The sequence below is a fragment of the Podarcis vaucheri genome, assembly GCF_965113315.1.
Source record: "Podarcis vaucheri genome assembly, chromosome: 2".
Taxonomy (NCBI): domain Eukaryota; kingdom Metazoa; phylum Chordata; class Lepidosauria; order Squamata; family Lacertidae; genus Podarcis; species Podarcis vaucheri.
The window spans coordinates 74,876,853-74,900,024 of NC_138760.1; the positions used below are offsets into that span (position 1 = coordinate 74,876,853).

Genomic DNA, 23,172 nt, shown 5'->3' on the forward strand with positions numbered 1-23,172 from the left:
CCCGACTCGCCCGCCTCCCTCCCACGGCACACCAGGCAACGTCTCACGGCACACTAGTGTGCCGCGGAACACCGGTTGGGAAACACTGAGATAGTGGAGAAGGAGAACTTTCCTTCAGTATGAGCTCTTCCTTTGCTGTCGCCTTTCAAAAATGCTGAGAAGCAGTTGGGATGCTTCATAAAACAGGAAGGGGCACTCTGTTCTGAGGTTTCCACAGTGATTGGTCATCATTAGGTAGTGGACTCTCCACTGGAGGTTTTTAAGCAAAGGTTGGATGGCCGTCTGCCATGGATACTTTAGTTGACATTCCTGCTTTGCAGGGGTTGGACTAGATGGCCCTCAGGGTCCCTTCCAACTCTACAAGCTAATGATTCTAGAGTGTTCCCATCTGCCCACCAGCTGTTCTGAATGGCAGCAGAGGAGAAGAAACCTCTGCTGTTCAGATCAGCTAAAGGTAGAATTTGTTGACAACGTAGAAAGAGATCAACAGGAAGAGAAAGTCAGAGCTGTGATTAAGGAGGCATGATCACCTGACAAAGTGAAAAGGCCCCACTGATGTTGTGGCTTTGCTTTTGTAATTATTTTCACTGCCACAGTTGCACCACACACAAATGTGGAATGGGTCAGGATGTGTGTGTGTGTGTGTGTGTGTGTGTGTGTGTGTGTGAGAGAGAGAGAGAGAGAGAGAGAGAGAGAGAGAGAGAGAAGGCCTGGGAATTCTAATAGCAATTTGGAAAACTGGTATGTGTTCCTATGACCATTTCAAAGCAACCTATGCATTCAAATGGCCATTATCAGTCGTTCAAAGGTATGGTTTGTTTGTTTTTTTGTTTTTTAAAAAAACATTTTCAATGTAGGCATATGAGAAAAGTGGAGGTTCTTTGTTCTGTTTCTATATATCTTTTCTGAATATAGCAACTCTGGCTTATGCTGCCTGCTCGCTGCCCACACACTACTCTCCATGACTGCATGACAGAGGAGTCCAACGGTCAAGGCTGATTTTAACCATTTACAGCCAAATGTCGCTAGCTGCATCAGTACACAGCTCCTGGGTTAAAACCACCTTTAATTGGTAAAGAGCATTTGGGCTGTAATAGGCCTCTCTCCCTCAGCTTCTCAACCATACTGTCATTGACAGCTACTTGTGCTGTGTGAGGGGTTTCATGGAGTTTTCCTGGGACAAGGATTTAATTGGTGCTTGTAACAGAAAATCATGGCAGTTGAGGAGAAGCTGTGGCAACTGCATGTTAAATAAAGGATTCTACACTGTATTTCCTTGTGATTTTCACACCTTTAACTTCAGTTGTGTGATATAATATTCACTGTCAGCAGAGTAGGAGGCTACCAGGAGTACATGAAAGACTTCCTGAAAGAGCCTTCATATATCACTTTCCCAACAATTTGTGTTAATGTCTAGGACTTGCCAATCAGAAGGTCAGCGGTTCAAATCCCCACAATGGGGTGGGGGTGAGCTCCTGTTGCTCGGTCCCTGCTCCTGCCAACCTAGCAGTTCGAAAGCACATCAAAGTGCAAGTAGATAAATAGGTACTGCTCTGGCGGGAAGGTAAACGGCATTTCCGTGCGCTGCTCTGGTTCGCCAGAAGCGGCTTAGTCATGCTGGCCACATGACCCGGAAGCTGCCCGTCGGCTCCCTCGGCCAATAAAGCGAGATGAGCGCCACAACCCCAGAGTCGGCCACGACTGGACCTAATGGTCAGGGGTCCCTTTACCTTTTACACTTTAAATTCACATTTCCAACCAGATTCCTACTTTAATTAAAAACTACACAAGGTACAGCAGCAGTTATAGATTATAGATACTAACAAAGTAAACAGCACAACTATGGAACTACAAGGAAAATTGGAAAGACAGAAAAATTCTTGCTATCTAGAGAACACACTAATTAAATCTTTTCCTCCACTCAGAAGTAGTGACTTGGGAGAGAATGGGTTGGTTGGAGTTAGAGAGCAAACCTTAATTTATGGACAGGTCAGCTCTAGTAGGCTGAGCCTTGGAATTTGTGCAGAATAAGCATGCACAGAGTGCACTTCCTCCATCAAACAACTGCAGCCTGTCACAGTTAGGATTAAAGAGCAAGGATTTCAGGGCAGGGCACCTCATTTTTTTAGAGGACTGGGAATAAATTATATATGTTAATTGGCTTGTTGATACCAGTATATATTTACTATCTATGTCTGTTTCTTGTGAACGATTCCCTGCCCCACTAAAGGTGTTTGTTCAGTCAGTATTGCTGAGATGATTGGCAATAACTTAATCTGCTACTGTAAAACGTGTGCCTATGTAAGCATATGTTTAAATTCTAATTATCTCTGACTGTAATTTTTGCATCCCATTGCCATTCAACTCTCACCTTGCAATTTTCTCCTTCCTTACATGCCAAATAAGATTTCACTTCAGGCATCTGATGAAGTAGGCTTGAATCCACAAAGGTTTATGCCACAATATACTTGTTAATCTTTAAAGTGCCAAAATACTTTTTCTTTCTTTCTTAAAATTGCCTGATGCCTCTTTTGGGCCATCTAAACTAAAATGACCTAAAAGAAGTGAAAGGAACCTCAACCCAACCCCCATTCCTCACACTTCAGAAGCAAGGCAACCCTTCTATTGATCCCATCTCTGGCCTCCCTCCCCCAGCAACCAGGGGGAATTCCCTCAGCAACAGACAACACTTTCCGGCCTCTCCTTTCCTCAGATCTAACACTCCTTCCTGTTGGATGCTGTTCCCGCCTTCAGTTCTCCACCCACCCACTTTCTGTGCATTCCTTCAGTCTCTTGAGATGCGGGTGTAGAACAGTCCTCAGTGGCCCCCAATCTCCCACACATAATAAGGGCTGCAATCTCCACATCCACACTAGGTCTGCTGTGCTAAGACAGGATTTTTGTGTCCTCCAAAGTGGCCACAGATTGCTCAAGAAAGGAAGGAGAGAGGCGACGAGTCAAGCTCAGCAACACTTGATCCTCCATCTTTCACAAAAACTTGAACTTTATCACTTGGTGATAAAACTTTGGGGCCTGCCCAGTAAGGAAGTTTCTAACAAAGGCGCAGGGGAGAGGGTGAAAACTGAACTCTATACCTATAGTCCAGGGGTTACTAATCTTTTTGGTCAGCAGGTGCATTTGGAATTTTAAGGAAGTGCCACTGACGCCAAACAAGAAATGGCTTCTGTTGGGATATGGCGCAGGCTGAGCCAATGCAAACAGGAACTGGGCAGAAAGAATACAGCCCCTTACAGTAGATTTTTGAGGGGCAGCATAGGAGCTACTGGAAAGTACACTGGAACTCACAGGTGCTGCATTACTGATCCATCCCCAGTGTAGACTGATAAGCAATAGTTGGAGGAACAGACCAGTGATGTCATAATCATATTGGCTAAATCAGAGGGTACTTTCATTCCTTCTCTGGGATTACAGTTGTAAAGTACTTTGATGGAAACTATCGCAGATAGCTCCCCACCCCCGCCCACAATGGTATTGACTGAATAATTTTTGAAACTCTGAAATTTAGAGAGGGGGGAATTCTCATTCTTGTTACTACATAATTCTGATTCTGATTTTCAGTGGGAAATTCAGTTTTCCAGAATTCATATCTCTGGGTAGTTACATGTGTAATTGTTCCAACCATAAGACTGGGTTGAAAAGGGAATTCAGTTTAAAAAATGAATATTTTGTTTTCCAGCTTTCCTTTGCCAAGTGTAAAAAATACGTAAATAGACATATGATCAAAGTGAAATTAAGATTCTTGACTGCTTTGCCTCCAGGGTTGAGTAAACCAGCAAAGTTGCGTGACAGTTTTTCACCTTCTGGGCCCATTAGAAGTCTGATTTTCCCAACTTATTTAGTGTGAGGATAAGAGTGAGACTGCAAGTCAAGCTTTTAAGCAAGTATGTGGAGCCTTGACTCTCCATGCTTCCATGGGCAGTTAAATAACCCCTCCCTTAGTGACTCAGGGCAAAAGCACCCAAGCCCTTTCCCTTCAAAGTGCAGCTGCAATGGCCAGAGCATAGTTGGAGCTTAGCACTGAGGGTGCAGCCCTCTCATTCATAATGCCCATCCCCCCTGCTCACAGCATAGTTCCTTCTCATCCACCCCTGCTGGCAGTCCTGTATGCTGCTGCCCTACAGTTTGGCACGTCTCACACACAGGGAAACAGAGCTGTAAGATGAGCTAAGTCCAATTCCAGGGACTGGGATTTTGGTGCCACTGAGTCAGTCGAGAGGCGTGCAGTAGACCTGTAGAGAGAAGAGAGCAGCTAAAAATACCCTAGAGCCAACAACACACAAGGAGACGTGCAGAAAACACAGCAAGACAAGGGCAGGGAAAGACGCTGCCATTCGGCCAGCTCAACTTCAGCTGTTTCCACCAGAAACCAATCCTGGTTTGCTGCTCCAATACAGCAGCCTACTATTTTGCCCCTCTGCCAAAGCCAAATGCATATAATCCCCTGCCTCACAACCACAATTACAGGCTGGCTTTCTGACTATGGTGTGGCCATTCTGCCCAGCGCATGTACCTAGGTGGAAAGCCAGGGCTAGCTCTAACATTAGGGAGAGAGAGGAATCTGCCTTAGGCAGCTCATTTTGGGGTGTTGGGAAAAGGCAGAAAGTAGTTATTTATTTAATTTTGATACTTAGTGATTACTTACTGCTAAGTAGGCAAGAGGATTTTGTCAGATTTTCTGTCTCAGCTTCAAAATATCTTGACTAGCCCTGGGTATTGTATGCACCTTGTTGGTGTTGCTATGTGCTGCTAAACTTCAAGAAGCAAAATATCCTGGGTCTGCCCTGCCATCATTACCAGACACAAACATATGCCTTATAGATTACAATTTGCCCTTTTCAGTCATTGCTGCCTGATACCCACCAGCTCAATGTATGCTTTGCTGCCAAGCCACCTGTTACAATGTTGTGGTATCTCACAATACTAAGCTTTTCTTTGTTTTAAAAAGGTTTTAAAAAGAAGAGGATAATATGCAAAATCTAATTTATAGATTTAGGGACACATTTAGAAGTAGTTGCTGTATTTAAATAGAAATACATCTTATTCACCATTGTGAGGAACACTGACTGTGACCAAGTTTGCCTGTTCAGTTTGCCATCCAGGTGCTAAGTATGTAACTTCAAGCCCCCTCCTGCTCATTTTGCCTGCTTAGGGTTCTGTATACCTTTAAACTGGATATGGACTGGTAGCACTTCAATTAGAAGCCTCTTTCAAATAGAAGTCTACTTTCTATGAAACAAGACGTGTGACTACCCTAATGTTTGTTTGAGAACCATCTTATGGAGCTCTGAGACATAGGCCATCTTTTAAAGGAGGAAAAATTTGGTGGTGGTGGAGGAAATCAGTGATTGCCTATGCCAGCCAGATGTAGATAGTCAGGCATCATGAGTCTCAATCCTTGGTTTCTGGAAATTGGGGACCAGATCACTATATCACCACCCTGATAACTGCAGAGCCTGTAACCAAAACTTACTGACTGTTCCGCTGTGTCAGGAAAAACCAAGCAGCCTATAAACTTCAATAGCACTTTGCACAGCTTAAACTTTTCAGTCTGAGCACTTTGGTGTGAGACCTTGATCTGGGACATTATACCGAGTATACCAGACTTCTCTGACCCACCTCCCTTGACGCCTCAGTGTCTGCACCGCAGCCCCTTGCTCTCCCTCTGTATTGCGAACCTGGCTTGGACCACGTCTTTGACTCCTGTTCTGAATTCCCAGTCCCAGACTTTGGATCATCCAGTACTCTAGTCCAGAGCCTATGTTCACATAGATATGCTCCCATTCAATATGGAAGGTTCTAGGCCAACGCCTGACCCTGAAGAAATCAAGGCTGCTTCAGCTCTTGAGTACTTGTGGTTCCTGACAAACTTGCTGCTCCCCCCCCCACCCCTTTTCCGTTCTACTCAGCTGGGTGCAGCCTGGGAAAGCAGGGAGTGTTTGCTCAGCTGCTGGCTGAGGAGGAGCGATGGTCTCTGTGGGGAAATAATACAGCACTGTAGAAACAGGTGGCTGCGAGACACTGTCCCTACTCCATGTGCGACAGCACTGAAGGTCTTAACCCATTGTGAGGGATGCCGACTTTTTTCCTGGGAGCACTTTGCTATTTACACCAGCATGACTGGAAGTATCTGGGACCACTGCAGGTGAAGGCAGCTTTGTTTATCGCTGCTTATCTACTTTGGGAAAAGGTACATTTCTGTGGGTTGTATCCAAATTCTACTCAGAGAAGACCCATGGAACTCAATGGATGTGACTAACTTAGGTCCATTACTTTTAATAGGTCTACTCTCAGTATAACTTAGTTGGCGACACCCCTGATTTCTTACTCAGCTGTTCAAAGGCAGATGAACCGTGCCACTTCACCCATCCTCCTGCATCTCTACTTATCCTTCTAGAGCAAGATCATTGTTATTGTGCCGGCAACAATGGCTACTACAGGCAGCACCATCCCTTTTTCCGTTGGTGTGAGAAACGGTACCACAGATAGCTTAGCCAGCCAGTTCCCCCAGTTATAGAGATCCAGGCAGTGTACTCTTAGATCTTGCTCTCAGAAGGAGTGTGGGCAGGGAAATCAACCGCTGGGGTCCTTTATTTACAGCAATGTCAGTTAGGCTTTCTTACTCCTGCTGCAATGGGATTGGCCTCAAAATGGCAAGTTTAATGCCTGGAAAATCCCAGAGTCAGCACTGAGAAAGGGCAAATCCAAGCATACTGCATTCCTCAGGCCGTGGGCCGGAGGTAGCAAGAGTCGGGCCTGTGCCTGCATGTAAAGTAGAGGACAATGGCAGCATTGACTAGGGGGCATCTCAAGAATGTGCTTAAGATCCTCATGTTGCACCCACATAGATAAACATACTCTGCAGTTCCTATAGACCCCTAGCGCTCTGGCTCCTGGGCATCTTGACCTTCCACCCACTTCATTTGCTCCAGGGGATCCTGCCAGCCCCCAGTCCCATTCAGCTCTCCCCACCCCACTTTCCTTGTGAAGGTCATCTCAGCTTCTGCACTCCAGGATCGTTCAACTTCTTTCCTTACCAATTTGTGGATTATATTACCCTAGTTGCAACACACTCTGACCAACTCTGTGAACTAAGATGTTCATGGATGTGCAGAAGAAGAAGAAGATAAGAGATTGAATTTGATGTCCCGCTTTATCACTACCCGAAGGAGTCTCAAAGCGGCTAACATTCTCCTTTCCCTTCCCCCCCCCACAACAAACACTCTGTGAGGTGAGTGAGGCTGAGAGACTTCAGAGAAGTATGACTAGCCCAAGGTCACCCAGCAGCTGCATGTGGAGGAGCGGAGACGTGAACCCGGTTCCCCAGATTACAAGACTACCGCTCTTAACCACTACACCACACTGGCCTGCAGGGAGGTGAAACTGGTGTGCCGGTCAAAGTATCACTTCATATATAGAATTGTCTTGTTGTTGTTGTTGTTGCAAACTGGGAGGGGTAGCCCAGCTGGGAGGGAGAGCCAATGCCACTGAAGACAGAGTCAAGATTCAAGATGACCTTAACAGATTGGAGAACTGGGTTAAAACTAACAAAATGAATTTCAGTAGGGACAAATATAAGGTTCTAGACTTAGGCAGGAAGAACCAGCCATACAAATGTAAGGTGGAAGACACCTGACTTACCAGTAGTAAATGTGAAAAGGGTCTAAGGGTCTTAGACCACAAGTTTAACATGAGTAAACAGTGTGATGCATCAGCAAAAAAGCTCATGCTACTCTAGGCTACATCAACAAAAGTATAGCGTCTAGATCAAGGGATGTTATAGTTCTGCTCTATTTTGCCTTGGTCTGACCACACACAATTTAAGGAGGATATTGACAAGCTGAAATATGTGCAGAGAAGGGCAACCAAGATGAACAAGGGCCTGGAAACTAAGCCTAATGAGGAACAGTTGAGGGAGTTGGGTATGCCTGGTAAAGAGGAGGCCGAGATGGGATATGATAGCAATCTTCCAATATCTATCTGAGCCTTCATAATAGGTTGCATTATCTAAATCAGTGGTGCCTTGAATGATAGTCAGGGGTGCTATGGGCAACACTGGCTTCTGTCCCCTCTTTCCTTCCCTACCTTCCTCTGATGCCCTCTCACGTCCCTACCTCCCAAAGGCTTGCACAACTGTTTGTTACAGCAGCCCTTTCTACAAGCTCTCCAGGCAAATGGTGCCTCTGCTGCTTCCCAGGCCCCTGTGGGGCAATGTGAGGAGGCATCTCTCTTTGGGGCAGGTGGCACAGCTCAGAGACCGGGGCGGCAGCTGCGGCTGCCCAGAGGACTCCCAAGGAGAGGGGAGAAGAGGCTGAGGGAACCCTCCACAAGGGAGGGTTCCAAAAAGGGTGAGGGGCTGCCAGCTCTGCAGGTAAGGGGTGACGTAATTGGGCTCCTGAGCCCCACAGGGGTGCCACAGAAAGAAGGTAGTTGGTCAAGGGAGTGGTGGACCCAAAAAGGATGACAACCTCTGATCTAAATCAATGCTTAAGTCACTGTACTTCAGCGCTCTTAATATAGACAGCATTCATATTTTATGGATTGCTTTTCCACTGCATTTGTTCTGAGCTTGTATTTCATTAAAGTGCTTTGGTTGCTGATGAACGTATTTCTGAGAGAGCGCAGAGTGCATGCCTCTCGCGAATAATCACATCTCTGATCTAGAGCTAAGAGTCATGCCTTCTAAACAGATAAGACCTCAGTATGGCTTATTTTACAAAACAAGTGCTAGATGGCGGGTTTCGAATTTTAGGGATGGAGAATCACGCTCTTCACTCTTTCTCAGTCTTTGTCCCCAAGAAGAAAGGAGAAGCGGTGGGCGGAGTGTGCAGGTGGGGCAAGGCGCGCTTGCTGCGCTTTTCCCCTCCCACAAGAATTTTTAGGACAGGCCAATCGGGAAACGAAGAACCGGAATTCTATCCACCTCTGCCCAATAATAAGTCTGGCGGTGGGCGTGGCCTCGGTCCCTTGATGGGGGGGCGTGATATATAGAGCCCTGAGGGTGTGGCCAGGGGAGCGTGCGCCCGTTTCTGTACGCCGAGGAGGGGCGTGGTTTCCTTCGGCGAGAGGGCGTGTCCTGCGGTTGGGGGTGGGTGGGGGGAGGCCGGGCGCGCGCGAGGCGGAGCCCGGCGGGTTGGGTCGGGGCTGTCGCGAGCCAAACGGGCAGAGTCTGGCGAGCTGCGCTGCGCTGCGGCTCGGCCCGCGGAAAGGTTTCGTTGATTGGTTGCGGCGCGCTCGTGCCGGCGGTTGCTAGGCTCCTGTGCGCCGCCCCTCCCCCAGGTACGTGTCGCGGCGCCGTCGCGCTTGCTCGGTCGCCTCCTCTGTCGGTCACTGTGCCGGCGGCGAGTCCCGGGAGGGAGCGGCCTCCTCGCTGGGGCTTCTCAGGGGCTGGCGGGCGGGCGGGGGACGAGCGGGAGCGCGCCGCGGTAGGTGAGCCCTGGCGCCAGGGAAGCTCCGTGGGGGCGACGGCGGCGGCAGCGGCAGCCAGCACCGGCGCGGGGCCCTCGCAGGCCCGGGATTCGGGGAGCCCCCGAGGCCTCTCCAAGGAGCTCTGGCTCGCGCTGGATCTCCGGGCGGATTTCAAACTCTCACCTCTCCTCCGCTGATCCCTCCGCGCCCGCTCGCTCTCCCTGCGCCCCGAATCTCCTCCACTCTCGGGCTTCCTCCTCCCCACGAGAAGCATCTCACCTTGGGCCTGGGCCACGGTCTTCCCTTCCCGGAGGGGCGTCTGATGGTAAGGCAGATGGGGGGGGCAGATCCGGCACCCACCAGAATGCAGGTGGACGTGCGATACTGGCTGAGCAGGTGCAATTGGCGCTGGGAGAACTGCTCTGCTCTCCTCGTGTGTGTGTGTGTTGAGCATTGAGGTGCGCCGCAGGCAGGGTCGGCGATACTGGGTTGCGATTGAAGGGTCTCTGGATTGCTAGGCGGTAGGAACGAGTGGCCTTGGGGTACCATGATGTTTTCTTGAGACTGGGAAACTGGGCCATCTTTAACGTGTAGGGAAATCTTTGAGGTCCTGCTAGAAGATTGCTGCCGTGCCTTTGCCATTTTGGGAGTGTTGCAGGCCCCCTTTCATTAAAAAAAACTCTGCAGTTGCCTGCCATGTTGAGGAATGAGTTCTCTGTTAGTTAGTGTTGGAGGAGCAAGCTGCCGTAAGGCCTAGGCTAAGTGTTTCAGGAGCTCCCTTTTTATAATACTGTCATGCCGAATCTCAGAAACATCTAGCTATATGGCTCAACCTTCTATCTGCAATCTAATGTAGCAATGCTAATGTCTAAGGCCCTCAATCTGCACCCACAGTTCCCTGATTGAGAAGAAAGTGGTAGCTGATAGAATTACTTGATGCTAACTATAGTAATAGCAAATTCCACTCAATGCTTCAGATCTGTGTTCCACATACAATCTCTGTAATCCTTGTAAGGTTGCTACCTAATTCTATGCTGTTATTGTGGTCTGGACTATTTGGCCAATATCTACAGCTGGAAGTGCTAGAAACTTTATAACTGCTAAGTAGGAGCCATTGCTTCTCTGTAGGTACATGTTTATATGCTGGGACTGCTTTAGAGTCTGTATCCTGGAGAGCTAGGCCTGCAGGAATCATTGACACTGAACATGTTAAGTGCAAGTTTGTTTTTTAAAAAATCAATTTATTCACCAGAGGTACTATTGACTTGTAAAGCGATGCCTTGGAACCATTATTCTTGTTGTAGGTAATGCGGTCATGATACCAGTAATTGCTGGCTGTTCCACCACATGCAGAATGAGCACTGCATTCCAAAAGCTTAATCCAGTACAGGCATCTAGTACAACTTATAAAAAAGCTCAGTATATTTAGAAGCAACGTGTAAGGGCGTGTTAAAACAGCAGCTTTCCTGGTCTGGTGTTGTAGTGCACATTTGGAAATGCAATAGTGAGACTAGAAAAGGCAGTATAGTATACAGTACCTTTTCCTTACATCAGTCAGTACATTTCCCAGTAATTTTTGCTGGCTGTGTCCATGGTTAGGGGACCAGTGTGCACTGAAGTACCCTCTGTGTAATCACTGCAGGGATTGGATGTGCTGAATTGTATATTTGATCCTCTAAATAGGGCACACCCACTTGATAAGATGTTTAATGGATTGGAGTCCTGGGAAATAACTGATTTAAATTTCACTGAAAACACTTTAGAAAACTAAGCTACTATACATGTAGTTCTTTTTAAAATGCTTCTTCAGGTAGCTTGATCAACTATTCTAAAGCAAATTCACTGAAGGTGAGGTAGGGAGGTTCCTTAGAAGAGATAGCTGTGCCATTCATCTAGCAAAAAAAATTGTTGGTAGTATGCATATTTGCTAGCAAAATAATTTCTGTCCTGTATGACTTGAGAAAGTAGTATGACCAAAATGCAGCTTGTTTTTACCCTAACAAAACTTCAGTTTTTTTTGAGAACGTGGAAATAGCTCCATCTTTAACATGCTTTGTGTTTTTACATGTGATGCATTGGATCTATAAAACTAGGTATTAGCCCTTTGAGAGCAGCATGCCTTTCTGTTGTTGTGCTCTCTCCCACTAATATTTCACAGTGGAAAGTTACATTGTAAACAACTTCCATATCAATTTATATGTCACTTGCTGATTATCAGATAAAGTCCTGTACCATGTTTCTAAGATATTCGGGTCCTTGAATACATTTCTGATAGCTAAGTATTTGATACAAGAACAGATATGGATGCTTGACACTCTCTGGACCAACTAGAAATTTATTATTAGCTGGTAAACTGAAGATATGCTAGGACATGTGATGTTTCCTGAAGGGAGCCTTTAAAGTGAAGTATATATTCAGTGCTATGAAAAAATAGTAAGAAGCAGTTCTATAAAAGCTCAGTTCTAAATGACAACTTCCATAGGGGGAAGCCTCAGCAGTCTGTTACAGTAAAACGGATAGTGTTGTGGCACCTTAAAGAGTAATGGATTTATTAGGACATAAGCTTTCATGGATGTTAATCTTTTTGCAATCAGAGTGGGTGCCTTCTAGTTTGTCACTGCTGGCTGAAAAGTAATGACTTTCCTACCCTTGTGTCCTACAGACTGTGGAGGCTGATAAGCATTTAGGGGAAGTTTAATGTGTGGAAGTGGGTTCCTCTCTTCTGAAGAAAAGTGGCCCCTGTATAGTATCAAACCGTGGGGGGGGGACCTTTTGACAAAAATGCCCATTATCTACACACCACTTTATGCTAATTTGCCAATTGTTAAACTGTGTGGAGGTACAGTACTGTGCTGCAAACATGCAATGATAAATTAATTAGTTTGGACTTCCAGGCTCCTTTATTTATCTACTAACAGTAAAGGCTTTCTGTTGCAACTCTGCACAATCTTCTGTTCTGAGTCAAAATAAAAAAATTCCTTCCAGTAACACCTTAAAGACCAACTAAGTTAGTTCTTGGTATGAGCTTTCGCGTGCATGCACACTTCTTCAGATACATATCTGTATACGTATATACGTATCTGAAGAAGTGTGCATGCACACGAAAGCTCATACCAAGAACTAACTTAGTTGGTCTTTAAGGTGTTACTGGAAGGATTTTTTTTATTTAGACTATGGCAGACCAACACGGCTACCTATCTGATTCTGTTCTGAGTGTGTGTCTTGCAGTTGGTTTCCACTGGAGGTGGGCAATTCTTTGCTGTCTCTGCATTAGTTTTCAGTAGAGTATTCAGTTCCTCCCCAGTTCAGAGATGCAGCTGAATTACCTGCCTTGAGAGGAGGTGCTTGTTGCATCCACTCAGGATGCATAGCCTAAATATTAGTTCAGACAGAAGCAAAGTCAGGTAATAACATTTCACAAGGCACAAGATATCGCAAGTTCTAATTCTGAAAAATGCATCCTTCTCTACCCATCTTGAAGTTTATGCTACTGTGCTACTTTAGACTGATGGCAATCAGCATAGCTCCTGTGACCACTGCAAATGAGTTTTTTGAGTTTGTATGCCTATTTCATGCGAAACATTGAATGAAAACAGCTGAAGTGTGTTGAGAACATGGTTCTGAAACTCTAGATCATTTTGGAGTAATGAAATTTGAAACAGGACAGCACTTATAGGTGACTTTCCTGGCTGTTATTTATGCTGGGATGTTAGCTTTGGACCCATTCACATACACTTAGATGTTTCCATTTCATCAGTTTTCCATTTTTCTTACATGTGCTTCCTGCAGTTGTTCTTTTGTCTAAACAGTGTGCTGGAACCTCTGGCACCAGTGTGGAGAACCAGGAATGCATTCTTGATGCTAAATATTTTGGCTTTGTTTCAGTAAATGTGGGAGAGAAGCCTTAGCTTCCACAAGTCTCCTCCTTATTAAATGCAGATTGATTGACACATACTTGAGTTCAGTAGTTTAAACCTCAATACATGTGAGGTCCCACTTTTTCACTGTTCCCATGACCTCCTAGAAGTCATGTGAAGAGGGAGGTTCTGGTATGTTTTGAGTATCATTGTTAGTTCTCTGCAAGCACCCATTATAATTACTGGGATTACTAACTGCAGTTCAGTATTTCACTCTCTTGACAAGCTGTTGATCATAAGACTTTATCCCAAGTAGGGGCTTTTATTTTCCAAAGTAATGTGTGAAATAAAAAGTATTTGTATTATTATTATTATTATTATTATTATTATTATTATTTGTACCCCGCCCATCTGGCTGGGCTTCCCCAGCCACTCTGGGCGGCTTCCAACAAAGATTAAAAATACATTAAAATGTCACACATTAAAAATTTCCCTGAACAGGGCTGCCTTCAGATGTCTTCTAAATGCCAGGTAGTTGTTTATCTCTTTGACATCTGATGGGAGGGCGTTCCACAGGGCGGTACCGAAAAAGCCCTCTGCCTGGTTCCCTGTAGCATTGCTTCTCTCAGTGAGGGAACCGCCAGAAGGCCCTCAGTGTATAACTGCTACAATATCAAAATATGGTAGAATTACTGAAATACTTCAGTGTAAAAACAGAATTTTTGAATGTTGAGAATTTTTGTTTTATTGGTACATGGGTGTCCTGGACTGCATAACCCTTATTAATCCTTAAAAAAATAAAATAAAATGTTGCATCTTTGAGGAGAGTGTCAGAAGAAAAGAGATCAAATAGTAGTTAGACAACGGTGTCAAGACTCAAAGTTCCATTGGTTGTCAACCAGTGTGATGGGGCACCCTGGGGAGACTTGAGTGTTCAAAGGAGCCTTGAATGTTCTTTCATTACCTTGCAGCCCACATCTTCCTGCATTACATCTCTCTCTTTCTCCCTGAGGAACATTCAGGGGACTCAGCGGGAGCAGAACAGGGTGGGGCAGGGGCGGAATGGGAGAATCCCCACTTACACATGTCCTGTAATGGAACCCCAGTGTAAGTGGCTCTCACAGCAGAGCCACAGAAAAAACGTGGTTGGTCAAGGGAGCCACAGACTCGAAGGTTGAAAACCCGTGCTAACAAATTAAAAATTAGCAAGTCTCTAGTTGATGGCTTACACCTGACACCCAATAGTTTTTAAACAACTTGAATATAAAACTAGATTTTCTAAATATATGGAATTTGCTATAGAAATCTACCATCTCACCAGAAGATGAGACAGTAACATAGGGTGGGGGTGTTTTGTTAAACTCTGTAATTAACTTAATAAGTTGGTGGAAAGTATTACTAAAGCTTGAATTGTTAAAACATACAGAAGAACAAACATCAATGAGAACTAATAAATGTGGCTTCTATAAAGTAATAAATGTGGCTTCTCGCCTCCCATAAACTTTGTGAGTTCTTAAATGTCAACAAGACATGCTCCATGTCTTTTCGGGTTGCTCAAAGCAGTTTACCACCAGTAATTAAAGATACTAATAAGGACAAAATCCAGTTACGTAGTAAACTAAATCTACAGGAAGGCCTCTACCAAAAATCATCCTAAAGAAATACAGTGGTGCCTCGCAAGACGAAAAGAATTCGTTCCGCGAGTCTTTTCGTCTTGCGAAGCACAGCCCGTTGCAACTGCGCCTCTTCAAGCGGCTTTTAAAAAAAAGCGCAAGATGTTTTCGTCTTGCGAAGCAAGCCCATAGGGAAATTCGTCTAGCAAAGCAATGCAAAACCGAAAAACCCTTTCGTCTTGCGAGGCATTCGTCTTGCGGGGCACCACTGTAGGTCTTGCTTTCCTCATGAAAATAAAGCAAAGAGGTAGATGTCCTAACCTATAGCTTTTAGGACACAGTTTGGGAATGGTCTGTGCTTCTGAGTTGTTGCAGTTGTAACTCACCACAAAGGCACTACAAATAACAAGGCCTGTTCACTGACCTCACCTCAGCAGACTAGTAGACTTTGAGGTATGTGAGTCTAGGCTATGCAGGGCTTTAAAGCAGGGGTAGGAAGCCTTTCTTGGCCCAAGGGCTGCATTCCTTTGCGGAGTGGTCAGGCCATTGCATACCACTAGTTAGTGTGGGGACAGAGGCAAAGGTGGCTAGGGCAGTAGATGCCACTGTTGCCTTTGTACAATAGAATATATTTTAGCCATACATAAGCCAGAGAATTCTACACACAGAAACAAACACATACATATTCTATATCTCTCCATCCAGGCAAGGAAAAGGCATTACTATAATTTAAGGCATACTGTTCAGCCAGGCAAAGCGCTCAAGAAGGATGTAGAATGGTGGGTGAGGTGAGGGGTATAGCCTGGGGAGAGTCCCAAAAGCCTGATAGGGAGGCTTGTATTTGCCTCCCAGGGCTGACACTCCTAATTCCTGCTTTTAAAGGTTAACACAAGCACCTTGAATTGGACCTGGAAGCAAATTGTTAACTAGTGCAACGGATGCAGAACAGGTTGGTTGAATATGGTTGTGCTTTTCAGCATCTGTCAGGGCTGGCTGGTGGAGCAGTGTCTAGAGTGACAAGGTGTTATTAATTAGTCAGAATTTTGTGTAAATTATTACTTGCAGCTTTTCATTACAATTTAGTAATGGAATATCATAACAAAAGTATGTGAAACCGGTAATGTTAATTGTAGGTAGTTCTGATCGGATGCACCCAAATAAATAATCAGGTAAGGTTTTCTAGCTCATATATCATTCAATATACTCTGTGATGTTAAAACACTCCCAATTTTTTACATAGAAACTCCAACAGACTTCGTTTTTGGGCAGGGGATTCCTGCTATGGCTTTCAGAGTAGTTATATATTCCTCATGTCACTTAAGGCATTGCTGCTTATGCTACTTAATTTGCAGTCACAAAGGTCAGGTCACTATGAGACACTTAGGAGCTAGCAAAAAACTAGATAGCCCTGTATAGAACTAGAATTCACAAATATTTAGAACAATTAATTGGTTTGAGTGAAGGATTTTTGCTGCCCTCACTGTAATATATGCATACAGGGTGGAATCAGAGATGTAAAGTTTCTGGAAATTTTAAAGCAATGGCAAAAAATGAAGATGGGGGTAGGGGGCGGAAGAAAATTTTGGGGAGGATAACAACATACAGTATCTGTGGAAACCCAACCACATGGGTGGGGTATAAATAATAAAATTATTATTATTGTATGCAATACTTGTTTAAAGCACCTTTTACAAATCAAAATCCACTTGTTACTGGACATGCTCCCTCCTCTTCTTTCATTTAAAAGTGAATGTGGATCTTTAGTTTTGTGCTAAAAGAGGATGGGCCCAGTATAGGCCAGGCCTCTTGTTGCTTATACGATATCCTTTTGTTTGAGTTTTCCTACCTGTTCAGCTCCGTGCATGGAAAAGGAATTATGTCTAAGACATGTCCCCTCCTCCTTTCTAGGTTCCTGTATTCTGTCTCTTGATTACACTAGAGAACATTTGGTAGAAACATACTTACATACTGAATTGCTTACTCTTAATATTGGTTGTTCCACAGTAGTATCTTAAATATAAGTTAGCATGCCAATTTGGAACGCTCTGCTAGAAAGCTGAAGCTTCTGGAACTCCAGTTTCTGGAGAAGTACTGCAAGGGTTTACTCCATAGATTTTGATGAAAGGACTATAGCCAGAATATGCAACACTTATTATTCAAAGGGCTCAGAATTTTAGTTTTTATTGAGAGATATTCTGTAGCTGGAGCTCCCCTTAGTAGTTCAGAAACTTCTAAAGGTCCAAGTAAATGTTGGCCTGGCTAGTATCCAAGCTAAGCCAACAGCACTCCCCACCCCCAAAGATAATTTAAGGTTCTGTATTTGACCTTTTAAGGCCTGGAACTACTTAGAGGACATCTTCTCCCTTACATGCCTTCCCCCTTCCTGTGAATTAAAAATCAACTAACGATGTCCCTGTCAGGGGAAAAGGCAAGGTGTAAATACCGGTAAATATATAGAGGATGGCCATCTGCCATGGATAGTTGAGATTCCTTCATTGCAGGGGGTTGGACTAGACCTCAGCGTCCCTTCCAGTTCTACAATTCTATGACTCTGTATGTGCCACTGACGTCATTCGTTGGTAGCTTTTACTGTGATAGGTATCTGCGCAATTGAACTTCCAAGGGAGATCAGCCAGGTCTATTTTATTGAAGTTTGACAGAAGAAAATTTATCTTCTTTGTTATGTATTTGGTTTCTGAACATGAGACTGTTCTGGTTTCTCTAGGCCATTTTAATTGTTTTCCGGGAGTTTATTTTATTAACTTTAAATGTGTTATGTTCCTATTACATTTATCGTAAGCTGCTTTGGGGACATTGAAGTAGAAAATCAGTTTATGTTGAAATCATTTTATTTGAATGCATAATCCCTGCAACCTACATTGAAAATTCAGAACTTCACTCATTGAGCGGAAGAATTGTTGCATGGAAAAAACAGAAGTGAGGCATGCCAATAGGTCAAAACCAATTTTCAAATGCATATAAGTCAGTTCCCAGTGAACTGGTTGTCTTTCTACGTGCAGAACATGTACCTATTCAGCCCCTTAGTTTCTGTCATCAGGGTAGAACCTGTCTGAAAAAGAGCAAATTCTCACCTTTGTACCATGTATTTGTGTGGATACATTTAGCTGAGAGGTTGTCCTTACAGTTGTGGGGGATGTCCCCAATGTCATACATGTCTGTTGAAATAATGCCATCAGAACTATGCAGTGAAGATTCACAGAAGATATCCCAAGTTTGAGTGTCTTATAAGACATAATCCTATGCACATATTGAACTCAATAGGATTTAGAGCTCCATCTGGACTATATCAGTGTCTCCTAGGCTATTGTAAACTTCCATATGCATACTGTTTCCCTCTGTAACACTCAGCTAGAAGAGAGTTTGCTGTGCCAGACTCTTAAGCTCCTGCAGTACAGCGGGATGAGACTTGGGAACCTGCTATGGAAGAAGCAGAATGGATAGTACTTCTACTTCAGTGCATGCAGCATAATATATCTGAATGGTCTTCGGGCTAGCAATTTCCCACTGGACTTAAAATGAAACTTTTGGTTTTGTCTTGGCTTCTTGTTGCTGGTGCTGTAACAGCCGTGTACAGTATGACATGAGATTTTACAGCGTCAAAAAAGTTCGATTGCTCCTGCCCAGGAACGATCATTTTATGCTGCCCAGGAACGATCATTTTATTCTTATTCACAATTCCAGTTTGTTTTCTGATGGGGGGGGGGCTTGTTTAGTCATTTAGTTCAGGAGATATTTCAAGTAGGCATCCTAAAATAGGACAGAGTCAAAGCTGGTTAATCCTTTCCCAGTCTCTAAGAGTTCTGCTGCAGACAACTGAGCTCTTTTTCCTCCCTTGGCTTAAATTTTCATATCATAGAAATAGAGAAGTTTTATAGATCAATAAAATTTTCTGCAGAGAAGACTTTTTAAAACTAAGCTATAGGACGTATATCTGTTTCCAATGCACTTGTACATGGAATGGAACGTCATGTGACATGTTGCAGTGAGATAGGCTTGGATTCATGTTGGATGTCTCCCGTGCCGCTGTCTTTACTGCTGGCTCTGTATGTTTCTTTCATGATATTTAATAGTTTCTTTTAATAGTAGCTAAATGTCTGAGTCAAAGGTACTAGTTCCTGAGAGCAGATTTTAAAACTTTTTTTTAAACAAAGATATGATATCATTGTTTCTGATGCCTTGAAGGACAGTTCAGGACAGGTCAAAGTGGAGGAAACAGTTAAAGAGGGTTGCGGTGGTCATGGACTTGTCCATCATTTAATTTGATTGTGATAAACAGAATCGTTCCAGCCATCAGAATAAGGAAGTTGCAAATGTGGTTCTCATGAATCTACCTGTCCTGTTAAAGATTAGCACATTTCATCCAGTCACACTGCTCCAGGGGTCCGCAACCTTTTTCAGCCGTGAGCCGGTCCACCGTCCCTCAGACCATGTGGTGGGCCGAACTATATTTTGAAAAAATATATGAACGAATTCCTATGCCCCACAAATAACCCAGAGATGCATTTTAAACAAAAGGACACATTCTACTCATGTAAAAACACGCTGATTCCTGGACCGTCCGCAGGCCGGATTTAGAAGGCGATTGGGCAGCATCCGGCCCCCAGGCCTTAGGTTGCCTACCCTTGCACTACTCAGCATAGCTGTCCTCTACGAAACTTGTCTGGGGTACCTCAAATTGAATTCTTGGGTGCCTTTTTATCAAATTAGTACTAAATCTTGTCCTGTTCAGGAATTATTAATCTGTAACTGTGTGAGAGACACGGGATTTTTTAGCGTTCTGCCCTAACCTTGCTGTTTTTAGTGGCAAGACCTCATGCCACACTTGAATACACTTATAAGCAACCCTGATCACACAGGGCTCTTGCTGGCGGGAAGGCTTGTAAGTGTGTTCAAGCAAACATGCTTGCAAGCTCCTTTCATACCCTGCTGCTGTACATGGAAAAATTGGGGGATGGAGCAGGGTGTGAATGCTTGCAAGCCCCACATTTCACACAGTTACAGGTTAATTATTCCTGAGTAGGTTTTTTACTTGTGCTAGTTGTTTGCTTAAATTTTGCGCATGTAACAACAATATTTTTGTGCTTTCTTATTAAGCATCTTTACAGAAATTGATCAGGCCTAATGAATTTCTTTACATTTTCTCCTTAACACCTGGACACATAATTGCAATTGTATGTAGTATCCTTTTAAAGGCACTCCTCATTGCAAAGTTCTGAGCAGGTGGTCAGAACTGCTTGGCTTCTACTGGGGAAGAGATTAGATTATTTTTTAAGTTATTGGGCTTTGTTCCCAAAGCCTCTTACTTCCACCTCCTGTAATTTTAGGTCCTATGATCTAATGTCCATTGACATGATCAATACTTGCTACATGTAAATTCTGAATTTGATGTTCTCAAAATGAACGTAATTTTTATTGGAGTTTGTTACTTCAAACCGTATGGAGAAGTGCATGTTTGAATCATCCTCCAAGGATGGAGCTTCCGGGTTTGGGAAAGCTAGTATGTCCCGGGGGTGGGGGGAGACTTGCTTAGTTTTCTCCTTAACTTGTTTTTATGCTTGGAAGCATTCAGATGTGTTTCATGTGCTCTGGACCTGTACCCTTTTAGAATATTAAAAATAAAATTAAAATTCAATATTTTAAAATTAAAAACAATATTGTTTGTGCAAAACAACTTTGGGTGGGTGCTCCCCCTTAGAAACCTCAACAAGTTACGGCACCTCTTTTTCTAGAAAAAAGCCCTGAATGCAATGAGATAAAAAGGAAGAACTTCAGAGAAATTAAAATAGAACTTAAACAAGCTTATTAAATTTGTGTTGACTCCCTTGTCCTTTTTCACTGTCTCCTGGATGAAACTTGAGCTTGATTAGGGTAGATGTTGCTTTGGACATGGAGTTTCATCATGCAGGTTCAAATCTTGGTTCAATCATGAAAGACTTCACAAAATGGCTCTTTAAATAACGGTTCTTAGGTCTTATTACCCTCCTCCGTTGGTGGCTTGGCACTTTGGGGCTGATCCCAGACACACTAGGAGATTCGAATGCATAATAGCAACTTTAAATTGTTGTGGCTGATACCTAGATGTAGAGAAGCCACAATGGTCAATAAATACTTTCTCCTTTGGGGAACCTTGCCCTAACTGAGGTGATGAAAACTTGGGGAGAGGGTGAGGAACAGATCAAAGTGTTTACAATCAGGCTAATGTCTTGTGGCTTTGAAGCAATGTGAAGACTGAACTGATTTGCAAAGTACATTCATAGGCAAACAATTATTCCATTTACAGTCCTCCCCCAGCCCTCCACCCCTTTCCACCCACTCACTGGAAAGGAATTAGCCTTATTACCGGGACTTTGAAAGTTACTCTGTTGCTAGACTGAAACTTTCTTGAAGACCTGCTGGGAGATTCTGAAGGGCTTAACAAAAACTATCCATTGTTAGACCCCTCTAGCATTTAAGTAATCACTGAATCTACTGAGGATTAATTCCATATTTTTCAATAATATTCATCTGAGATTTTTTATTCTCTCCAAAATTAGAAATTGAAGACGAGAAGAAAGTACTCAGTTCCGATAACCTTTAAATTTGTTACCTTGATGACTTGGATAGTATTTATTGCCACTTAATTATCGTCTTTATGATATAGCATTCATTCTGCAAGTTATAATCTGAATAACCTTTTGAATATAATTTAGTCTTTAAAAGTTTTTTTTAATGGTTTTAGCAGGGATTGCCAAGCAATATTTCTTGCATAGCTTAGCCATAACAAACAAAATGGTCTTGATAGACCAATTGTTTTCCAATTATTTTGTTTTTTGTGTCACTTCCAATCCCTTAGTTGCCACAGGGTTGAATGAACAAACATCAGTTATCTATTTTCCTAATCTTCCAAGCAAACATTTTGTGCAATACCAATTTTCTTCATTCATGTAAATGGATCAGTTGACCTTTCAGTTCTGGCCTAATCTCTGCCAATTTGGAAAAGGCAGCTTTGGTTAGATTACTGAAAATGCATTTATATCAGGTTTGTAATTGCCCCTGCCAGATTACCCGGAATCACCAGGCAAGAAAGCTTTTGAATATTGGAAGCAGGTACCTGACTCTTTTAGTCTATAGATGTGCCAGAAATGGTATACTGTGGACAGGCAGACTAGTAAACATTTTTTGTGGGCCAATAACTAGGGAACATGTCTGCAAGGTTTATTTATAGAATACTAAACTATTGCAGTTCTGATGGTGGTATTAGTAGTAGTAGTAGTTTTATTGTTACTTTTATAATCAGTACTCTTGATGGTTTACAGCAGACAAGTTCTGCCGCAAGGAGCTTACAATCTGAAAATGCTTTTTTGAGTCTCTGGCAGCTGACGTTTCAGGTTCAGTTGTATGGTTACTTGATACAGCTGCCAACTTGAGACACAGCTGCGTATTTTTATTTGGAGATTAGACAAAATCTAGTCCTCATCACCCTCTTTTGCAGGATGTTCAAGGTGTGTTTGTTCCCTCCCAGGCTTGCGGCTGCTGGGGATGGTTGCTGGTCTGACCCATTTTGCATGGGTGACTGGCTTGGTTTGGTGGTAATGTCCTGGGAGTGGAAGATAAACAAGATAAACTTTCTCCCAGGAGCACTTCTGTTAGCCGTAGCACTGAATCAGAAACTCAGGCAGCTGTAGGATGGACATAGCAGTATTTTGGCACACTAATACAGAAGCATGTCCTAATTAGCAAGTTAAGAGAATAGACTTTTTCTGTTATGCATAGTAATAGCTATGGTGGCTTCTCCACTGAGCTTCTTTGCTGAAAATCCTTCCTAACTTTCCAATATACTACAAGTTTCTGTTCTTGTCCTGACAGAACTTTTTTTTTGTTCTTCTGATTTCCTGTCAGCCTGTCATATGAGTTAACTGTGGTTTTGAACTAGCTGGGCAGCAGCTGCCAAAACTACCAGACCCTAAGCAGGATAAAATCCCCTTGTTATTGTGGTATATTTGCCCTGCTCTTGACCGAAAACATATTGTTCCCAGGAAGAATGTAGGGGCTATAACACAAGTTTGAACAAAGAAATAGGACTAGCAGATATTGAGGGCACTGTTATCAACCACTGTCCATTATCTAGTTAAATCATTAGGTATTACACACTCTTCTTGACAGGCATGCATTCCTGACACAAGGACTAATTTGACCTCTGAGTTCTTCCTGAGTAATAAAACATGTCAATGTGTCTTCAAAACATGATTTTTCTTCTTGAAAATACATCTGGTAAA

At 43.5% G+C, this 23,172-nt stretch overlaps 1 protein-coding gene across 2 annotated transcripts in view; it reads left to right on the forward strand.

Moving 5' to 3' along the window:
- The first annotated feature begins 9,156 nt into the window (after positions 1-9,156).
- DAG1 (dystroglycan 1) overlaps positions 9,157-23,172 on the forward strand; it is a 63,883-nt gene continuing 49,867 nt past the window's right edge. Inside the window, exon 1 of one of the 2 annotated variants that reach the window (XM_082213113.1) lies at positions 9,157-9,297. The gene's annotated coding sequence lies outside the window, so the exon portion shown is untranslated. Of the gene's footprint in view, positions 9,298-9,452; positions 9,752-23,172 lie in introns of those variants that run through there. The other variant, XM_082213114.1, reaches the window with a different exon arrangement.